At 46.8% G+C, this 17,989-nt stretch overlaps 1 protein-coding gene across 1 annotated transcript in view; it reads left to right on the forward strand.

The window, feature by feature from the left end:
* Positions 1 to 644: 644 nt before the first annotated feature.
* The window catches only part of LOC147662626 (uncharacterized), a 37,024-nt gene continuing 19,679 nt past the window's right edge, over positions 645 to 17,989 (forward strand). Inside the window, 1 exon segment of the mRNA XM_086951039.1 lies at positions 645 to 717. The gene's annotated coding sequence lies outside the window, so the exon portion shown is untranslated.

Consider the following 17,989-nt stretch of genomic DNA (forward strand, 5'->3'; position numbering starts at 1 on the left):
CTGTGTTTAAATATTAGCTTGTGCACAAGTCAGGCTCCCACTCAAACCTGCTTTAAAACAGACCAGCCAACGCAATTATAAAAATACATTAACACAACCGAGATTCCCTAAAATGAATAATTCCTGCAATTAAAACAAACTGCATATCCATCGCCCTGACAGCCTACTAATGCCACATCTGTGTGGCGCGCTGGATTGCAAATGCCGTATTTGTATTGTGTGTCTTAAGACCATCCATGTCTGTGACTAGTGTTGCCATCTCAGCTGCTTTTAGGTGTCAATCCTGTCTGTCGCATCTAGAAATCTAAAACACCCAGGTCTTTACAGGAATAAATGCTTGTTTGTGTGAAATGTATTCACTGCTGGAGCCTGGAGGCGGCAGCTCCGTTAGCGGCCACCAGAGGGCGCTCTTCTCCTGCTGATGAATCTACTGAACTGCACATTGCATGAAAGGGAGAAGGGTTTCCTCTTCCGGGTCAGCGGCGGCAGAGACAGCACAAGCAGCAGTGGTGACATCACTTCCCGCCTCTCACTGTGTGTGTAGCCTGCTGCAAGGAGGAAGGAGCCCTGTCTTGTGGGCAGATACCTTCATCTTCAGACCCTCACAGACCTCAGATCTGCCCCCCTCAGACCCCAGATCTGCCCCCCCCCCCCCCCCCCCCCCCAGGCCCAGGTGGAGGAGAGAGCCTGGACACGTCTGCACAGGTCTCTGCTCAGGTAGGAGATTGTCAGCACCTTCTGCTGTGTTTGTAGAAATAGACTGAACAATCCTGGAGGGAATCTCTGTAGGAGCCGGGCTGAGCTGGGCTCTTCTATACGGGGGCCCCTGGGGTGAGCTGGGCTCTTCTATCCTGGGGCCCCTGGGGCTGAGCGGGGCTCTTCTATCCGGGGGCCCCTGGGACTGTGCTGGGCTCTTCTATCCGGGACCCCTGGGGCTGAGCTCGGCTCTTCTATCCGGGGGCCTCTGGGACTGAGCTGGGCTCTTCTATCTGGGGGGCCCTGGGGCTGAGCTGGGCTCTTCTATCCGAGGACCCTGGGGGCTGAGCTGGGCTCTTCTATCCGGGGACCCTGGAGGGCTTTCCTTCCGGCATCGGGGTGTTTGTGGGCATCATTTGTGTTAAAGAGGAGATCCTTGCACTGTTGCACTGCATCTTCCTGCACTGTGAGAAATCAGTGCCTGCTGCACTGATCTGTACTGCACTATCCATGCATTCTACACCGCATCCTACTGCACTGGGAGACACCTGTGCTGGCTGCGCTGCTTTTTACTGCATTGAGAAATCTGTCCACCCTGCTTTTACTACACTTTACGAAATCTGTGCACGCTGCACTGCATCATACTGCAATATGAGGGATCTGTGCACACTGTTCTGCATCTTACTGCACTTTAAGAAATCTGTGCACGCTGTACTGCATCATACTACAATATGAGGGATCTGTGCACACTAATGCATTTACTACACTTTAAGAAATCTGTGCACGCTGCACTGCATCATTTTGCAATATGAGGGATCTGTGCACACTGTTCTGCATCTTACTACACTTTAAGAAATCTGTGCACGCTGCACTGCATGATAGTACAATATGAGGGATCTGTGCACACTGTTCTGTATCTTACTGCACTTTAAGAAATCTGTGCACGCTGCACTGCATCATACTACAATATGAGGGATCTGTGCACACTGTTCTGCATCTTACTGCACTTTAATAAATCTGTGCACGCTGCACTGCATCATACTACAATATGAGGGATCTGTGCACACTACTGCATTTACTACACTTTAAGAAATCTGTGCACGCTGCACTGCATCATACTGGGTATGCCCCTGTTACAACGCAATTTTTACTCCGCACTACCACTACAACGCAGGCATTACAACGCATTGCGCTGGGGGGTGCTCTAGGATAAGAGGTAAGTTTAATTTACTATCCAACACCTTCCCTAGGGTCCACGGGGACTGGAGTTAGAATAGTAAATTATACTTACCACTATCCAGCACCCCAAAGCGCTATGCGTTGTAACGGTATGCGTTGTAAATACCGCGTTGTAATGGTATGCGGAGTAAAAGTATGCGTTGTAACGTCATACATCCATCATACTGCAATATGAGGGTTCTGTGCACACTGTACTGCATTTACTACACTGAGTAATCTGTTCACACCACGCTGTTTTTTCTGTGTTACGGCAATATATGGGCTGCACTGCTTTTTGTTGCACTGACGAATCTGTACACACTGCACTGCTTTTTACTACGCTCTGTGTTACGCTTCATTACTTGTAATGGACTATGATAAAGCATTGCATGCAGTAGTTTACCAAACAATGAGATATATGGGCACACTGCACTACTGTTTGCTACACCTTGAGAAATAATGGGGCGCTGCAAAGCCTTTTACTACTCGAGGAGAAATCAGTGTACTCTTCAGTGATGTTTACTGTACTCTGGAATCTGTACACACAACGCTGCTGTATGAAAAATATGTGCACAATGGATTGTGCATTCTGAACTGCTGTTTAATACACTTTGAAACATCTTTTAACACCACTGAGATTTGTTCTGATCAATTAGTAATGTGTGCGTACCTCACTGCTTTTCTGCTACACGGTTAGAGCACTCCGGAAACTAGATTCGGAGGGGTCCAGACGGAGATTGAGAGGTAAAGCATTCCAGCTTTTTGCCGCCAGGTATCGGAAGGATCTTCCTCCCATACGGGCCTTTTTCACCCTAGGGACCTTAAGTAAGCCTCCTTGCGAGGAGCGCAGAGCACGAGCTGGTGCATACCTGGTGATAAGGTTCTGGAGTGGTGCTGGCGCCTTCTTAGCGAGGATACGGTGGCAGGTACAGAGGGACTTAAATTCAACTCTGCTCCTCACTGGCAGCCAGTGGAGTGACGGGAGGGCAGCCTTGGAGTTCGATCTTTTTGGGAGGTTTAAGATGAGGCGAGCTGCAGCGTTCTGTAGCACCTGAAGTCGATTTATCGCTTTACAGGTAGCTCCCATATAGAGTAGGTGGTATTGCTGTCTTTAGTTCCACCTGGCAGGATCACCTGATCCACCTTGGGATGGTTTTAAAAGCCCTGCAAACTGCAGGCCTAACCATAAAGTCATCCGAATGCCCGCTAGGGCAGGGCACTGTGGTGTAGTTGGGCCACCTTGTTGGTGGAGGCCAGGTACAACCCTTAAAGCCCAAGAGCCAGGTTATCCTGGACTGGGCATCTCCAACAACCCAGGCCCAAGTCAGGGCATTCCTAGGCTTGACTGGGTACTGCAGGAGGGTTGTGAAGGGATATCTGTCCATTGTGACTCCCCTCACAGAACTCACCTCCAAGTAAATTCCCATAAAGGTAAACTGGACAGTTAGTTGCCAAAAGGCTTTTGACTCCCTGAAAGAAGCAATGTGCTCAGCACCAATTCTGAAGGCTCCAGATCATGCCAAGCAGTTCATAGTGCAGACTGATGCCTCTGAGCTAGGGAAAGGAGCGGTCCTATCCCAGACCAATGATGAAGGCCAAGACCGACCTGTTGCTTTTATAAGTAGAAGGCGTCTCCCCACGGAGCAGCGTTGGAGTGCCATTGAGAGAAAGGCCTTTGCTGCGGTTTGGTCCCTGAAGAAGTTGAGACCATTCTTGTTTGGTACTCACTTCCTAGTTCAAACTGATCACAGACCTCTCAGATGGCTAATGCAAATGAAAAGAGAAAATCCTAAAATGTTGAGGTGGTCCATCTCCCTACAGGGAATGGACTTTGAAGTGGAACACAGACCTGGGACTGCCAATGCTAATGCAGATGGACTTTCCAGGTTCTTCCACTTACACAATGAAGGCTCTCTAGGGAAAAGTTAGTCTAATCTTCTTTCATTTGGGAGGGTTGTGTGAGAACGTGCCCTCTTTCTTGTATGGTATGCCCCCATTTTTTGATGAATTGCTAATGTTCTTTGACTGAGTGTGCCCTGGGCTCCTGCTAATCAGGTACACAGGGTCTATGTTTCTTCCCTAAAACTGTTTTGAAGCCTAACCCCAATTGGCATCTCTGGCCACATGTCAGCACCTAGTAAATGGTACCACAGATACCCAGGGCACTGTGACCAGAAAAGACCCCTAAGGGCTGCAGCACTTATTGTGCCACCCTTAGGGGCCCTGTACCTCGACACCCACACACTGCCTTTGCAGGCTGCGCGTTTTGGTGCAGAACAAAGTGAGGAGTCAACATAGCACACATCCCTTTATGACATGCCCACAAACCACTGCCCTGGCATACATCAGTCACCCCTCTAGCTGGCTGCCCTATGCCCGTGGTGAGGGTACAAGTGCATGAGCCTTGTGCCCCTACAATACCCAGGGCCATTCCTGGGCACCGTAAGTGCAGTGCTGCCATTAAGAGTATATGGTGCTGGGAGTTTGTCATCACAAAATCCGCAACACCATAATGGCTACACTAAAGACTGAGAGGTTTGTTACCAAACTTCTCAGCACATAAAACCCACACTGATGCCAGTGTGGGATTTAATGTAAAATGCACCACAGAGGGAATCCTAGAGATGCCCCCTGAAACTCGACAAACTCCTAGTGACCTGACTGAGTGGTTGCTTAGGCTGCCAACACCAGACATGTTTCTGGACCCCTGGGTCGAGAGTTTGCTGCTCTCGGGGCCTGAAACAATGCACATCCTGGGAAGAGGTGCCAAGCTTCCTCCTCCAGGATAGGCAGGGTTTACGAAGGGGAAGCTTCAAAGGCATGCCGCCTTTGTGAGCCTCTCCAGACAATTTGCTGCTTTCAGCAACTGGTCCCTAGTGGTTCTACCCCCCACTTTGGGTGGGAAAAACAAGTGAGGAAGAGGGGTGTGGCCAACTCCACCCCTCAGGTGGGGGAAGCGGGTTGAAGCACAGCCTTGAATCCCCGCCATCTTGAGGATGGGGAGACCCATCCAACAAGGGGCAGGCTCCAGCCGCCCTCCCACTGGAGAGTGGCAGAATAGGGGGTGTACCCACCCCAGGGAATGGACCCATTGGTCCATGCCCTTTACCTACCTGTAATATCCCTAAATCTAGTATTAAGGGGGCACCCTGAACCTCGCTTCCTCAGATCCTGAAATGACAAGAAAAGAAGATAAGAAGAAGGAACGAAGAGCCGTGCAGAGCTAACAAGAGGACGACGCCCACTGACTTGGCCCCAGTCCTACAGGCCTGTCTCCCCTCGAACCTGCTCATGCGAAATCCCGGTGTGTCAGCCAGCCAGCAACCTTGAAAACCCCGGAGGACCTGCCTGCCTTCACTTCCTTAAGACTGAATCTCCTGTGAATACATGACTTGTTCAAACAGCAACCCCTGGTAGCAGCCAGGGAGAGTTAATACAGCCCTCTCTGCACCCGCCGAACCCGGCCCGAACTTGAGTGGAAAAACACCACAAGGAGGTCACCCCAGCGATCCTGACCCAATATCCGGCGTTCCCTGACCTTGCTAAAGCCTCCAGGCGACGAATGCAGCCTAAATCCAGAAGGCCTCCCTAACCGTGACCAGGAGCTGGTAAGAAGATCCGATCCCAGAAGTCACCCCTGCACCCGACGCCCCGCGGCCTTGTATGCCCAAACTGACGGTGCCTAACCAAACCTTAACTTACCTCTCCCAGTGGTGGTCGCACCAAGTCCTTCGTCTCCCTGCCTGAGGTTCTCCATAGAAAACAACAGGGCGCACGACGTCGAAACAGCACTCTACACACGGCCTCCCCAGTGATGCTGAGGGTTCACCTTTTGTGCTACTTTGTTTCCCCATTTGCCCTGACCTTACACCTAGGAGCTTTGCTCTCACAACCCAGTGACCTGCTTGCCAGCAGCCACCAACCGGGGACCCCCTGTCCCCCTTTGGATAACAGTGAGCCTCAACACTCTGCACTCGGCCGCCCTAGTGCCAATGAGGGTGCAACAACAGTGTGTCACTGACCCTGGGGGACCCCTGAGTCTAACCCCAGAACCTTAACTCCCACAGTTGATTACTGAACTATGGACCGTTAACCTGTTTTCTCTCCATAGGATAACATTGACACTTTTTCTCCAAAAAGTGTGGAGTTTTGAAACCTAAAAATATTCTTTAAAAATCATGCGAATAACCAAAATGTATTTACGTACCTGTTTCCAGGAAATGTCCCAGTGCTGAATCTAGATATCTAGCACTGAGTAAGAAAAGTAACGTAGAAAGTAACTTACCTGTAATTTACTGAAAAAGCATATTTATTTCAATGTATTGTATTTGCTAACTGTTGCATCCTTCTGTATACCCTGCATACCCTGTAAATCAAACAAAGTACAATTTCTATTGTATTTTCAAACTGTTCTATATCGAGTAACTTATTACTGAAAAGTATTTAATGCATATCTGTGCCAGGCTTACTTGGCTCTAAAAATAAAACAACAGTAAATATTTTGATAGAAATACAATTGGCCTAGAGTTCAGTGAATTCATTTGCTGACTGAGTGTGTACATCAAATGCTTAACACTGTCCTCTGATACTGCCTTACTGCTCGACCAAGCTACCAATTTAGAGAGTAAGGTGCTATCTAACTTTAACCTCTTCCTACCTCAGGGTTCATTTGGTCTCTATACACACTATACCTCATTTTGGTGTAGTATATATAGAGCCAGTTTCCTACAATATGGAATTGAGCTTTTTTGCTACAAGTGATGGATGGGACGGAAGTCTCTGTAAGGTTTGCTCCCAGAAGCATGAAAGATTTGGAAACACAATATTCTGTAATAGAAAGTGAAATGTTGGAATGCGTTTGGAGTATCGGCAAGTGTAAGCCATATCTCTTGGGAAGAAAATTTAGCTTGAGGACCGATCACAGACCACGCCTTGCTATTTTGTCTAGAATCCAAATTAAGATCCTCAGCCAAATTATCTATCAAATTATTGGAGTTTTAGTGTGCTTCATATTGCAGGAAAAAGAACATTAGAATGGACTTTCTGTCTTGGTTACCATTAGAATTGTGTTAAGTGGATGTACAGGAAGACATTGATGCATGTATCATTACCTAATTTGAAGATTTGGCCATTTGTTCCAATTTAATGGAATTGTGTGATCGGTTCAGGGAGGATACTGTATTAACCAAGGTCATGAATTTTGGGACTTTAGGGGGGGACAAGGGAATACACTTTGGAGACTTCTTTGCAATCTTATTGCAAGGTGGCGGATGAGGTATCTTTGGGAGGAGGATTGTTGGTAAGAGGTGATAAGTTAATTCCACAAGGGTGTTTCCACCAAACGACAGCTCATGTAGGCCATCTGGGTATGAGTGCCACTAAGCGTAGGATAAGAAATGATTTCTGGTGCCCTGGAGTGGATGTGGAGGTATAAGGATTAGTGAGAAATTTTATACCATGCTGTTTGAGTGATAAACATTTGGTGACCTCTGTGTGCACTGCTGTGCCTATTTCAGGTCCTGGTAATGTGTGGCAGAGAGGTGTGGTTGATTTTTTTTTTCCCGACCCTTTTCATGTATTACCTTCCAATATGAGACACTTTATTGTCATGATGGATCATCTTTCCAGGCGGGTGGAAGTACGTGGTATAGCCAAACCCAACACGAACTCTGTGATTCCTTTTGTTTGTGAAGTGTTTGCTAGAGAAGGGACTCCCGAGTAGCTGCTCACTGACAATGGAGTTCAATTTACTTCTTCCACCATGACAGAGATTTTAGGCAAATGTGGAGTGAAACATTTATGCACGCCATTGTACCACCCTCAGGCCAACTAAAAGTGGAGATATTCAATAGGTTTCCAGTGGAGTGTATCCAGAGCGCGCTGACATCCAGAGTTGACTGTGAAGTAACTACCAGAGATTTAGTGTGGGTTTATAGATCTACACCTCATTCGATCACTGGTAAAGCACCTTTTAAACTCATGAGAGCCAGAAAAGAGGTGTCCTCATTGTGTCCCTCATTTGATCTCTGGTAAAGCACCTTTTAAACTCATGAGAGCCAGAAAAGAGGTGTCCTCGTTGTGTCCCTCATTCGATCTCTGGTAAAGCACTTTTTACACTCATGAGAGGGAGAAAAGAGGTGTCCTTGTTGTGTCCCTCAGTCGATCTCTGGTAAAGCACCTTTTAAACTCATGAGGGGGAGGAAAGAGATGTCACCTATGTTTCCCTCATTTGATCTCTGGTAAAGCAGCTTTTACACTCATGAGGGGGAGAAAAGAGGTGTCCTCGTTGTGCACCTCATTCTATTTCTTGTAAAGTACCTTTTACACTCATGAGGGGGAGGAAAGAGGTGTCCTCGTTGTGTCCTTTTTAGGTCTTGGCCTGCGTAGGCCGCGCTTGCGCAGTCTCGCTGGCAGATTTTATCTTTTAGAGTACTCTGCTTAAACCTGCCACTCTTCTCCATTGGCTGGCTTCCTAAACGGAGGCCAGCCATTGGAGAAGAGGGGCGTCTTTCCATTTAAGCCTTGTCTTTTTGGGATTGAGGAGTGTGTTTTATAGTTTCTTTCTCTCGTCTTCCCATTGGCTGGAATTTTACATTCCAGCCAATGGGAAGAGGAGAGAAAGAAAAACACGCCCCCAGTCCGAAAATGAGGGGGCGTTTCTTCGAGGCATTTCTGCTTGACCTCGGAGAAACATGGTGGTGTTCATGGCATGGTCCACAGCGGAAGTTTGGAAGTTCCACTGCTGCCCGCGACTACACTGGAGCACAACTTTCTGCTTTTGCTCCGGTGAGACGCCCCCTCATGCTGGTTGTGATCATTTTTAATTTCCTCTGTTCACTGCTTCTGATCGTTTTTTCTTGCCTCTATTCAGTTGTTGTGATTGGTTTTCGTGCCTCTGTTCTGTGGTTGTGCTCGCTTTTCTTGCCTCTGTCCCCTGCTTGTGATCATTTTTTCTTGCCTCTGTTCCGTGGTTGTGATTGTTTTTCTTGCCTCTTCCCCCTGGTTGTGCGTGGTCCATAGCGGAAGTTTGGAAGTTCTACTCCACCCAACCCTCATTCTCTCTGCTTTCTCGCTGTCCACCTCCCACTTCCCCTCACTCTATCTACTTCCCTCCCTCCCTCCCTTCGATCTCCCGCTCTCTTCACACTCTCATTGCTCTCTCCTACTTAGTTCTGCACTCCCCACCACAATCTTTCATTCATTTCTCAAACAGGGAGACCCAAAGTCCGCAACAAACTACAGCTTAATTATTCACCGCTGCTAAAAAAGGTTGAGTCCCTTTTAGAACGTTGGAATTTATTACACCTGTCTTTAATGGGCCGAGCAGCACTGATACGTATGTCGATCCTACCTCTTTTTAAGTTTTTTATTCAATGCACACCTTGTGTTATTCAGGTCTCTTTCTTTAAAAAAGTGGATTCCCTGATTTCCTCAGTTCTCTGGGCCAAACATCAGAGAATACTATTTGGCGTCCTTTGCTCACCACAGCTTTAGGTTTTTCTTTTTAGACACTAATGCTTCCAGAGGTAAAAATAAGTGATCCGATTAGAGTCACTAAAGATCCAAAGAAAATTCGCTACAAGTCCCTTCATTGGATTTTCTGACAGAAAATCCAGTTTTTGAAATTTTACTCTATTCCTAGAATAGGTAACACAACAGACTTGAATAACTTTAACCTTTAATGGATGTATGGACAATAAAATAATTAATCTCTGGAAAGACAATGGTTTTGAGAAAATTGAAGACTTCCTGGTCGGCAACAGGTGGAAGTCATGGGATCAAATAGCCAGACAGGTGCACCATTCTCATTCCATCCTGAATTGGTCTTTCCTTATGCTTAATCCAATACTCAGGGAGCTAGATATAGGAAATCTTTATTTTAAGGAAACCATCTCTACAGCGTTAAATAATAAAACTCAAAAGAAGATGAGCATTTGGATTAAAATACTAAAAGAGGACAAGGAGCAGGAATCTTCTAGTAAGATTATTGAGAGGTGGAAAAAGAGGGAGGATATTGAAATCAATCAACAAGTATGGGATAAAATAAATAAATTCAATAACACAATTTTCTGCGGCGCTAACTTTAAACGCATGCAATTTTATAATAAACGGCTGATTTACAGAACTCCCTTTTATCTCCATAATATCTTCCCCCTAGTTGCCGACAAGTGTTTCCGTTGTGAGGAAAAAGGGAATTGGAAACATATTGTTTGGGAATGTCCTAAAATTCAGCCACTCTGGAAGGAAATCAAAAAATACCTCTCCCTTGAGCTTAAAGCTTCTATAATATTCGATGATCTAGTCCCTGTTCTAGGCTGTTCAGCGACCAACACCCAATACGACGAATTCCTTTTTATAGCCTCACTAATAACTAAATCGATTGTTCTACAGTTCTGGAAAACCAACCAAGTACCGACCTTTCAGGCTTGGAAGGCTAAATTATTACGAATCTAGGGCAGGGAAAGAAAATACGCGCATAGATCAGGGGCGTTCAAGAAATATGAAAAGTTTTGGAGTGTGTTTGATTCGTAAAGTATATCTTCATACCCACCAGTCTGCTTCTATGCACTTTTAAGCATTCTGCACTTTATAATTCTATCTTGCACTTTATAACTATACTGTGGATATCTGAACGCCGATTACTTATTTATACTTACATGCCATGTACTGTGCTAAATCTTTTACAAATGTATTCTGTGATGTTGATTTTGTTTTTATGAACTCTCAATAAAAATATTTAAACAAAAAAACTACAGCTGCCCCACTCTCATCCGGACTCCACTGAATAGCCCGTCCCTGTTCACCTGGTTCCACTGTCCCGTGCTCCTGCCGAGAGGCAGAAGGGGTGGAGGAACACACGGAGAAGAGCACTCGGCCAGACGGCGCCGGGAGGCACTGATGTAATTGAGCCTGGGAGGGTTTCTCCTACTGTTGTCTCGGCTCTCTTTGACTCTGCTGCCACTCCAGAGTACCCCTCTCTATCCTCCATAACGCGGACAGCCCTCCCCGTGCACCCTTTTCAGGAGCAGGGAAATAAAAGCGCCCTGCTGCGGCTCACCACACTCATGATGCCCCGATGTCGAAGAAACGCAAAGCCCTGGATGGCGGGGGGCCTGGCAGCCTAGGGGCCGGTGGAGCCTCGGCGAGAAGCGAGGGCATCGAGGCAGGTAAGAGGAGAGCTAGAGGGTAGGGCACTGCTGGAGATCCCTTGGTGACAGGGGGGCACCCTCTGTGGTGCAGGAATGTACCATGCGCCCCAGCCTGATGCTCTGGGAATGCAATACCCACCTGTTGTGGTGCGGGCCCCTGAGGGGTCACCAAGGTGGTATGCTTCACATCTGGCATCCCCAGGAGCCGCTGTGACTAAGGGCCTGGCAGATGAATGCTAGGGAAGGGGCTGTGGCAAAAGACGATAGTGTTGGTGACACATTCACCCTTTTACTACCCCAACGCCAAATTCAGCTTTTTATGAAACGTTGGACAATGGACCGTCCTTTCCACTTTATGCAGGGTGCATGCTGGGTTAGAATGCATTTTGATCAGGGTGATGGCACCTACTTTAATACTACTACTACTACTACACTACTACTGCTGCTAATAATAATAATTATTATTATTATCGTTAGTAGTAGTAGTAGTATTGTTCCTGCTATTATTACTGTTATCACCACTGCTGGTGCTGATAGTTCGATCATTATTGATGTTGGTGTATCTGTCAATAACGTTTTTTTTTTATTTTGAATACCATTAGACTTATCTTTATTATTAATTGTTAATATTACAATGGGGAAGATTTTTTTATTGCTTTTTCATATATACATTTGACCATGTTAGTCGGTATTTTGGCTTAACTGTCTGTGTAATTTGTGAACACAAGCTGCATGTGTGTGTGTGTGGCGCTCTGTGTGTGTGGTGCTCTGTGTGTGTGGCGCGCTGTGTGTGTGTGGCACGCTGTGTGTGTGTGACACGCTACACGTGTGTGTGTGTGCCTCAGTCTGTGTGTGTGGCTCTGTGTGTGTGGCTCTGTCTGTGTGTGTGGCTCTGTGTGTGTGGCTCTGTGTGTGTGTGTGTGTGTGGCTCTGTGTGTGTGTGTGGCTCTGTGTGTGTGTGTGTGGCTCTGTGTGTGTGGCTGTGTGTGTGTGTGTGGCTGTGTGTGTGTGTGGCTCTGTGTGTGTGGCGGCTCTGTGTGTGTGTGTGGCTCTGTGTGTGGCTCTGTGTGTGTGTGTGGATATTCTTGTGGCTTCTGTGAGCCTGTTTGTGTGGCTGTATGTGTGTGGGTGCAAATGAAATTGGTCTCGCATTTGCGAGAGATTAAGCTATTACTCTCTACTGCTCTAATGCTTACCTGTTTCCATTGTAAATGACAATACCATATATTTGTGTGTGTGTGTGTATGTCTGTGGCTCTGTGTGTGTGTCGCTCTATGTGTGTGTAGGGCTATGTGTAGGGCTATGTGTGTGTGTGGCTCTGTGTGTGTGTGTGTGTGTGTGTGTGTGGCTCTGTGTGTGTATAGGGCTCTGTTTTTGTGTGTGGGGCTCTGTGTGGGTCTGTGTGTTTGTGTGTGGCATTTGCGAGAGATTAAGCTATTGGCATTGTAAATGACAATGCCATTTTTCAAGCCCAACACATAAATAAAAATGTTGTCATTAACAATGCCAATAGCTCTAACTTTTGCAAAGGCGAGGCTGTTGCATTGTAAATGCTTGTTGAAGATGGAGGTGATGGGTCAAGGCTGTGATGAATGTCGACAAGTGATGATGCCGGGAAATTGAGTGACAAACAGTGTTGCTCGGTGTCAGAGGTACGTGAGGTGTAAGGAAAAATATGTCCAGTAGGTCAAATTCGAAATGAGTGATTTGGCACATGTCAGGACAACACCATTTTGTTAAGAAAGGCATCTTCGAAATTTTGAGATCCTGTTGGAGTCATTGAGGTTAGAGGCAATGCTGTTTGTGTTTCGAATGGGCAATGGTGAAATATGGCAAGAGTTGCTAGAAATGGAAAATGTGATAATGAAAGTGAAAAAAATGGAAGTGACAAACAAGTGTCTGTTGCAGGGAATGGTGCAGAGTTCTTGGTTAAGAGGGAGTTCTTGTGGTATCAAAGTACCTAAAAGATACGCTCCTCTTACATGTTGGGTGGCATCTAGTTAGTTTTTCATATTTACTTTAGGTATAGCTTTTTTGTGGTTCTCTGGGCTGATTTCTTGTCCTGTTTTGTGTGTGATAGTGTCTCTATGGTTATGTATGTATATATGTATGTGAGAGTGTGTGTGTGTGTGTGTGTTTGTGGGGTTAAAAAAGGGAGAAGATTTGTATCATCTGCAGATAGGATACCTTTACCGTTTATTGTTATATGATGTAATACGGCAGTGTATAGAAATTGGTCATGTTGTGTTCTGTTATGGAATTTCTTATGTGATGGTTTGAATAGATGCAAGGATCCGCTGGGCCTTCTACATATCTGTAACTGGCTCTTCTGGAACTTCTCAGAACTCTAAAATAACAGTTGATGGACAGAATGCAGAACAATGTCATACATTCACCTCAGTACAGAGATCTGGGCCTAAATCCATCGTTTTTTTGCACTTCACACCACCCCAGTTCAGACATGGCCATATGCAAATCAGCCTTGACCCTGTGCCTCATGGGAACAGTCCAGCCCGAACTGCCAAGCCAGGTCTTTCCTGAACCGGAATCAAGCATTCTAGGACCGGTTTCTGGCTATCAGCCGTCTTCAGCCAGGATAGCTTGACTCCAGTGGTGTGGAGAGCATGGGACTCACTTCTGAGCATACCCATCCCACTCGGGTGACAAATGCAAAAATACCATGTACTGGGGTGTATGACATTGTCCTGCATTCTGTCCATCAACTGTTGCTTTGCACTTCTCAGAACTCTACCCCCACCCCGCCCCCCCCATCTTGGAGATTGGCATTACTTCCACATTGTTTCTACGCCTCTATGTTCCGGGGTTCTTGCCTGTCCTCCCCAATGCCCTCCACATGTTTGCCGCTATTGTCCCATACAGTAAATAGTGGTGGGAGGGTAGAGTATATTTGTTTACGAGTTCCACACAGTTCCTTAGTTATCCACCGGTTACCAGCTCCATAGCACTCCCATACCCTTTCTCTCCCTGAACCCAGCCCAATATCCCCCATGCGAGAGTTATAGTAATGTCGACAGTGTGTGGTACTTTGCATACGGAACCCTCATTTGTGTTCGCTGCAAGACCCAGGACCATTGAAATTGCAGGATATCCAGCAAGAGACCAGAATATTTAACTCCTGTTTGAGAGTTAGGGCTAATCAATCTGGCCTATGGCATGGTACTGGTGGAGAGAAAGTGAACGCCAGTCTCTATTACGCCCCCTCCCCCATCGACAATGTCTTCAGTAAGCTGCCCATTTCAGGTGCACCACAAGGCAATAAAGCTCCAAGTCAGGGACCGCTAACCCACCTCCATCAGTGGGGAGCCGTAGTTTGGTTAATGCCAGTCTACGACACCCTGTGCCTTATATGAGGTATATCAATAGGCTGTTAATCTCCCAAAAAATGGATTTTGTGAGCCAATTTGAGCGAGCTGCAAAGTAATGAAAGAGACTGGAAAGGAAAACCATCTTTGCAGTATCACCCTGCCTGCGACTAATAGAGGAAGTGTTAGCCAGAAATGTATGGATGTCTGCAAAAATCAGTGCCAGTTGAAGATTGCTCAAGATCGGCCAAGTTGTAGTAAATATGAATGCCCAGAAAGCATAATGTGACAGGTTCCGAGCAGAGATCCTGCGCCATTTCTGGCAGAATAGTGGCTGGTGTCAGAGCATTTATCGGGAATTTGACTTATTCCAATTTATCTGGACTCCTGACATCTGGCCAAAATCATCCAAAGCGCTAAATGCGTGATCCACATTTGCGTGTTCCTCAAGCTGGTACACTTATGATCATTACCGTATAGGGATATATAGATGGGGTGGTCGTCAATCACTATTCCTCGATAATGATGGATGGTGCAGAGTGTCAGGGCCAGAGGTTCAACAGTCACGGCAAATGGCACTGGCGACAGCGGGCAACCCTGTGTGGCATCGCTCTCTATCCTACAGGGTGCTGATATCACACCCCATTTCGGACCGGAGACATCAGGGGCAAATATAGCAGACGTGTCCAGGTGAGGAAGCCATTCCCCAGTCCCATGCTGGTCAGTGTAGCATCAAGAAAGTCTCAGTGCAGCTAGTCACATGCTGTCTCTGTGTCAGTGCCGATCACTAGTGCTTAAGGATAGTCCACTAATGAGGTATGGAGCATTTGGCGAATGTTAGGGATCAAACTGCGTTTAGGTATAAAACCCATTTGATCCATGTGAATAAGATCACCTGTATGGTTGCCCAGTCACCAACAATTTACTAAGTAGTTTATAATCTACATTTAATATGGAGAGCAGTCTTAGGATGTTGTCTTATCACTCTACCACTCTCCCTTCATTGGTGGGAGTTCCCCCGCTGCTCTTGCTGCATTATACAGTGTAGCCAAGACTGGGGCAAGCAAGTCTGCACAAGATGCATAAAATTCCAGGGTCAAGCCATCTGAGCCTGGTACCTTGCCCAGGGCTTTACTCACCCCATATATTCCTGGATTGTGATATCGCCTCCAGGGATGCAGCCGCTACCTGTGTCATTTGCTTCGTACTTGCCGATAGAACATAATCCTGCACTGACTGGGTTGGGTCCACATCAGAGCACCCATAGATGTCAGAATAATAGACAGCAAAGGCCGTATTAATCTTGGCTTACCTGTAACGCTGGTCACCCTCCCCTTGTTGTGTTTCTGCAGTATTTGGGGACCCTGTCTATCAGGTTTGAGCGGCCACACTAGTAATCTGCCACTTCTATAAAATTCTATGTGTGCCCTAGTTTTATATATGTTCGATAATCGTATGCCGGGAGTAGCTGCACTAGTTTGAGGAGTTTTTCGCTTTCTGCTCTCAGTCTGTCATGCAGCACCTGTGCTCCCTCTGACGGTAGATCCGGTTTTATTAAAAGGTGCTCCAAGTGATTGATCTCAGTATGAAGCTGGGACCGAGTTCCTACTACTGCTGAAATGCTGTGACCACGTACCGCTAGTTTGAATTACTCCCACTCCGTGAGTGGGGATGAAGTTGTACCCGTATTTTCCATAAAGTAATTACTGATCACATTCCCTAGGGTAGCTCTGAAGACTGGGTCATCAGCTTTGCAGTATTGAGCTTCCATGTCGCAGTGTGGGGTCTGGACAACACCCAGGCCAGAATCAGTAATAACGGGTGGTGGTCGCAGTATTTTTCACCAGATATTCAACCCTTCTAGCTCTTGCATGTACACAACCGAGCATAAGAAAGCATTTAAGTGTACTGATAGCTTGTGTGTACCCAAGTAATAAGAATCGAAGCCGCACTCCGGAGGTGAGGTTCTCCAGGTATCAATAAATCTGCAATTGTTAATCCAACATCGAAATGCGTGGGCAGTTTTATGTAGTGGGGATGTGGGCAGTGGGGGTGTGATCTATCTAAGGTTACATCAGCCATGCAGTTAAAATCTCTTCCAAGTAACATAGGGTAATGATGTATTCGGGTGACGAGAAAATTAGGGAGAATAGGAATGATAGTTTGGCCCACATTGGGGGCATACATATTCACACAGGCTATGCCTTTGCCATCCAGTTTACCTGCTAATAATATCTAGTGACCTTCTGGGTCTATGATCTCAATCTGTGAGAGAAACAGGGAAGGAAGGATACAAACCAGCACCCCCTAGCAAAGGCAGGGTACATGGTGGCAAAGATTTAACCCCCTTCATCGCTTCTGCAGCTCTCGGCCCGCAAAGCAGTTCTGTTTGAGGTGTCTGTGAGGGATGATGCAGATATATCGCCTGTGGTTCCCATGCCCACCCACAGTTGTTGTTTCAGTCGTACCCAATTGGTGCGTTTCAGATCTGTGGCAGAATGATATGCTTGATGTGAGAGCTGATGCGCCATATGATATATTTCCATCTTTGGGAGTCACAGTCCGCCTGAAGTAGCGGCTTGGAGTTTCGGCATGGCCAGTCCGCGTATCTCACCTTGCCAGAAGTATGTTTTAAGGGCTGCGTCTATTAGGCATAGTTCTGTTGCTGGGACCAGTTTAGTCAGCATGCTGCAAATGTAGTTAAACCTTGGACTATTTATTTATATTTATTTATTTATATCATTTATAAAGCGCGCAATTACCAACCGGTATCCTGGCGCTGTAATGATAACTCCCTTAGGATTCAAGCCTCCTGCCTAGTGATTAAAGAGCCAAGTTTAAAGACTTTTCCGAAAAGCCATCAGGTCCATGCTTTGTCTTAGTGCCAACGGTAAAGCATTCCAGGCGTTGGCAGCCCCTCTGGCAAAGCTTCTGCCCCCCCAGCGTGCTTTCCTGATACGAGATGTCCTAATCAGCCCCATGCTAGCCGACCTAAGCTGTCTGCCCGGCTTGTACCGTTGGAAATGCTGCTGAAGAAACAATGGACCAAATCCATGTACCGCCTTGTAGACTATGCACATTGATTTAAACATAATCCGTTTGCATACTGGGAGCCAATGCAGTTTCCCCAGCTCCCGGGAAACGGATGCAAACTTATGCAAGCACGCAATAAGGCGGGCTGCAGAATTTTGCAGGACCTGCAGTTAGTTGAGCAGCCCCTGTTGGGTCTCGAGGAGTAAGCTGTTGCAATAGTTCAAGGCGGGAGAGCACTAGTGCTGTCACCAGGGTCTTCTTGCACCCAACAACTCCGCTACGGTCACACCACAGATTCCCGACCCCAACCACCTACAATGCATCTTGCTCAACACCCGATCGGTCCACAGGCACGCCATTGACCTATGGAATCTACTAGACACCATCTCTCCGGACGTCGCCTTCCTAACAGAAACATGGATGAAACCCTCCTCCGCCCCAGACATCACCATTGCCATCCCAGAAGATTATAAGATCATACGCAAGGACCGTACCGGCCACACAGGAGGAGGAATCGCTATCGTCCATGAGAAATCCATCCACATCTCAACCAGCTCGGACGTCAATCTC

Source organism: Lissotriton vulgaris, unplaced genomic scaffold (genome assembly GCF_964263255.1).
Source record: "Lissotriton vulgaris unplaced genomic scaffold, aLisVul1.2 SCAFFOLD_3859, whole genome shotgun sequence".
NCBI lineage: Eukaryota > Metazoa > Chordata > Amphibia > Caudata > Salamandridae > Lissotriton > Lissotriton vulgaris.